Source organism: Populus nigra, chromosome 2 (genome assembly GCF_951802175.1).
Source record: "Populus nigra chromosome 2, ddPopNigr1.1, whole genome shotgun sequence".
Taxonomy (NCBI): Eukaryota; Viridiplantae; Streptophyta; class Magnoliopsida; order Malpighiales; family Salicaceae; genus Populus; species Populus nigra.
The window spans coordinates 22,160,653-22,165,652 of record NC_084853.1 but is presented as its reverse complement, the minus strand read 5'-3'; positions in this window follow the sequence as shown (position 1 = coordinate 22,165,652).

Genomic DNA, 5,000 nt, shown 5'->3' with positions numbered 1-5,000 from the left:
ATCGGCAGCGCAGATTTTGCGACGAACATGGGCTGGGCGATGGACTGTTCCGGCCTTCGTGCGTGGAAAATTTGTCGAGGGGACACGCTGACGAAACAGCGCTGGTTCAGGCACGGCGGGCAGTGTTGGAATCGGCAGCGCCGACGAAATCGGCAAAGTCGGCAGAATCGGCAGCGCAGATTTTTCGACGAACACGGGCTGGACGGTGGACTGTCCAGGCCAGGCAGGAAAATTTGTCGAGGGGACACGCTGACGAAACAGCGCTGGTTCAGGCACGGCGGGCAGTGTTGGAATCGGCAGCGCCGACGAAATCGGCAAAGTCGGCAGAATCGGCAGCGCAGATTTTTCGACGAACATGGGCTGGACGCTGGACTGGCCGGGCCATGCAGGAAAATTCATCGAGGGGACACGCTGACGAAACAGCGCTGGTTCAGGCACGGCGGGCAGTGGTGGAATCGGCAGCGCCGACGAAATCGGCAAAGTCGGCAGAATCGGCAGCGGGTGCTGGCGATGGGTCTGGACGGGCTGGATAGTCCAAGGCTCGACGAGAAAGACTGCTGGTTTAGACACTGGGGCAGTGGCAGCCCGCGGGACAGTGTCGGCAGATTCGGCAGCGCAGATTTGTGCGGCTGCAGGTTCGTCGGGGAAAATCGGCAGCGCAGATTTTGCGACGAACATGGGCTGGGCGATGGACTGTCCAGGCCAGGCAGGAAAATTTGTCGAGGGGACACGCTGACGAAACAGCGCTGGTTCAGGCACGGCGGGCAGTGTTGGAATCGGCAGCGCCGACGAAATCGGCAAAGTCGGCAGAATCGGCAGCGCAGATTTTTCGACGAACACGGGCTGGACGGTGGACTGTCCAGGCCAGGCAGGAAAATTCGTCGAGGGGACACGCTGACGAAACAGCGCTGGTTCAGACACGGTGGGCGCAGTGTTGGAATCGGCAGCGCCGAGAAAATCGGCAAAGTCGGCAGAATCGGCAGCAGGTGCTGGCGATGAGTCAGGACGGACTGGATAGTCCAAGGCTCGATGAGAAAGACCGCTGGTTTAGACACTGGGGCAGTGGCAGCCCGCGGGGCAGTGTCGGCAGATTCGGCAGCAGTGTCTGCCGATTCGGCAGCGTTGGCTTGTTGGCGCGGGGGGCCGATTCGAGTGGGGACTTGGGCAGCGGGCAGTGAAAGCAAGAGTTTCCCCGATGCTGCCGGGAAAAACGCTCCCCGGGATGGCCGGGTGAGATGACCCGGCGGCCCGCGACGGGTCATTCAATTCCATGCCCCGTCAACATAACTCCCGATGTACTGTTTGCTTTTTCGGAAGAAGAGATCCATCCCCCCATCCTCGGCCAGCCAAAAACGCTCCAATTAATGGCCGGGTGAGATGACCCGGAGGCCCGCGACGCGTCATTCAAATCACTGCCCTATCGGCTACAACTGCTGATGGGTGGGATTAGAGGCCTGCCATGGTGGTGAGGGGCGGCGAGGACCGTGAAAGCTAGAGTTTTTCAGAGGCTGCCGGGAAAAAGGCCCCTCGGGTGGCGGGGTGCGAGGACCAGGCGCGTCATTCAATTCTCTTCCCTATCAACTTGGCTCCCGTTGGCGGGATTGGAGGCCTACTGTTTGTTACAGGGCTAAAATCGTCAGGGGAAGAGCTGACGAAACAATGCTGGTTTGGATGCAGGGGGTAGTGTTGGAATCGGCAGCGCGGACAAAATCGGCAAAGTCGACAAAAAAGACTGTTGGTCTGGACATCGGGGCAGCGGCAGCCATGCCGACAGGGGGGGAAATCGGCAGCACAGATTTGTGCAGCTGCAGGTTCGTCGGGGAAATCGGCAGCGCAGATTTTTCGATGAACATGGGCTGGAAGATGGACTGTCCAGGCCAGGCAGGGAAATTCGTCAAGGGGACACGCTGACGAAACAGCGCTGGTTCAGGCACGGCGGGCAGTGTTGGAATCGGCAGCGCCGACGAAATCGGCAAAGTCGGCAGAATCGGCAGCGGGTGCTGGCGATGAGTCTGGACGATTTATAGTCCAGGGCTTGATGGAAAAGACTGTTGGTCCAGACAATGGGGCAGTGGCAGCGCGGATTTGTGCAGCTGCAGGTTCGTCGGGGAAAATCGGCAGCGCAGATTTTTCGACGAACAGGGGCTGGGCGCTGGACTGGCCGGGCCAGGCAGGAAAATTCGTCAGGGGGGCACGCTGACGAAAACAGGGGCTGCGGAGTGGAAAATCGGCAGCGCAGATTTTTCGACGAACAGGGGCTGGACCGGCCGGGCCAGGCAGGAAAATTCGTCAGGGGGGCACGCTGACGAAAAGAGGGGCTGCCGCGTGGAAAATCGGCAGCGCAGATTTTTCGACGAACAGGGGCTGGACGCTGGACTGGGCCAGGCAGGAAAATTCGTCAGGGGGCACGCTGACGAAAAGAGGGGCTGCCGCGTGGAAAATCGGCAGCGCAGATTTTTCGACGAACATTCGTCAGGGGGGCACGCTGACGAAAAGAGGGGCTGCCGCGTGGAAAATCGGCAGCGCAGATTTTTCGACGAACATTCGTCAGGGGGGCACGCTGAGGAAAACAGGGGCTGCCGCGTGGAAAATCGGCAGCGCAGATTTTTCGACGAACAGGGGCTGGATGCTGGACCGGCCGGGCCAGGCAGGAAAATTCGTCAGGGGGGCACGCTGACGAAAAGAGGGGCTGCCGCGTGGAAAATCGGCAGCGCAGATTTTTCGACGAACAGGGGCTGGACTGGCCGGGCCAGGCAGGAAAATTCGTCAGGGGGGCACGCTGACGAAAAGAGGGGCTGCCGCGTGGAAAATCGGCAGCGCAGATTTTTCGACGAACAGGGGCTGGACGCTGGACTGGGCCAGGCAGGAAAATTCGTCAGGGGGGCACGCTGACGAAAACAGGGGCTGCCGCGTGGAATGGCAGCCTACACGCAGATGCGAATTCGGCAGCGCACGATGGCTTGAGCAGGTCATGGGTTCGACTTGGCGCGATCTGAAACCTGGACGAGGGACTGTCGACGCTGGACGAGCCAGCGCGGTGGCCTGTCGTGCCCCGTTCAGGGGGGGCCTGCCGCGGAGACAGCCCTCGCGGGCTCGACAGCGCAGGCCAGCGTCCCCGACGTCGCTGGCCGCGGCAGGCGAGCTGCCGGGGTTCCCGCATTCCTACAAGAAAACGTCGTGCTTTCCACATGAAACCAATCCAGTAAAATCAGCCATATTTTTATGAGGCTGCCCACTGAATTTGGGGTCATTCCGGGCCGGTTCCTAGTTTTGCGGATTTACTCGATTTCTAATGGTAGGAAAATTAAAACAAATACTTCCCGACCTCGAAAAATTCTGGGAAAATTAATGAAGGTGGATTGGATTTTTGCCAACCTCTGTGCAAAATTTCAGCTCAAAATACCAAGAAATGAATTTTTTAGAGGGGGGGTGACAGCTGGGACCTAGTAGTGTCTCCCCCTGCCAGAGCTGCAATGACACTTATTGCTCTTTAGGGAGCCACCAGGCCGGCGCCCCTCAAAGACCACACGCGCGCGCGCGCCCGCCCGCGCTGGGCGCTGGGGCGCTGGGGCCTGAGGGCCTGGGGCCCTTGGGGGCCCTTGGGCGCGCGCGCGCGGCCCCCGCAGCCATGCCGCGCTGCGCGACGCGCGGACAGCCCCTGCTGGCTTGCTCTCTCGCCCGCGGGGGGGCTGCCTTCGGGCCCTGGCCCCCCGCGTTCTGGCCTGCCCCCTGCGTGGGAGAGGCTAGGCGCTGCAGGGGCCAGCCCGACGTCGCTGGCCGCGGCAGGCGACAGCCCGACATCGCTGGCCGCGGCAGGGGCCAGCCCGACGTCGCTGGCCGCGGCAGGCGACAGCCCCTGCTGGCTTGCTCTCTCGCCCGCGGGGGGGCTGCCTTCGGGCCCTGGCCCCCCGCGTTCTGGCCTGCCCCCCGCGTGGGAGAGGCTAGGCGCTGCAGGGGCCAGCCCGACGTCGCTGGCCGCGGCAGGCGACAGCCCCTGCTGGCTTGCTCTCTCGCCCGCGGGGGGGCTGCCTTCGGGCCCTGGCCCCCCGCGCTCTGGCCTGCCCCCCGCGTGGGAGAGGCTAGGCGCTGCAGGGGCCAGCCCGACGTCGCTGGCCGCGGCAGGCGAGCCGCCGGGGTTCCCGCATTCCTACAACAAAACGTCGTGCTTTCCACATGAAATCAATCCAGTAAAATCAGCCATATTTTTATGAGGCTGCCCACTGAATTTGGGGTCATTCCGAGCCGGTTCCTATTTTTTCCGATTTCCTCGATTTTTAATGGTAGGAAAATAAAAAAAAATACTTCCCGACCTCGAAAAATTCTGGAAAAATTAATAAAGTTGGATTGGATTTTTGCCAACCTCTGTGCAAAATTTCAGCTCAAAATACCAAGAAATGAATTTTTTAGAGGGGGGGTGACAGCTGGGACCTAGTAGTGTCTCCCCCTGCCAGAGCTTCAATGACACTTATTGCTCTTTAGGGGGGTGCCCCCTGACTGGCCATGGGGCGCGCTGGCCTGGCGCCCATAGGCCTGCCGCGGGGGATATGTGGGCTGTTGCTAAACTCGGACTAAGGTGGGGGGCCTCATGGCCCGAAGTATTGCCGGCATCGATGACCCGTTTTCCGGCCGGCGACGACCCGATTCCGGCCACCGTCTTCGGGACCCGCTCCAAGCCGTCGGGCGCGTTGGGGCTGCTTATCCGCGGCGTGGGCGTGGCATTCATTTGCCGTGCTTGTGCCAAGGTGCTGGCAGCTGCTGCGCGGCTGTCTGCTTGCCGCGACGTCACGGCGGCGGTGGCCGCTGCCCCTGCTCGCAAGTCGGAGGCCTGGCCGACGTGGCTGGTGCGGACCGCCGAGCTTGGGGATTGCGAGGAGAGCTCTACGCTGGCGTGGGCGTGGCATTAAATTGCCGTGCGCGCGCCCATGCGTTGGCTCTCCTCGCAATCCCCGACCTCGTGGCGTGACGTGCCCGCTGCCGAGGCCTGGCCTCCGTCTTGCGAG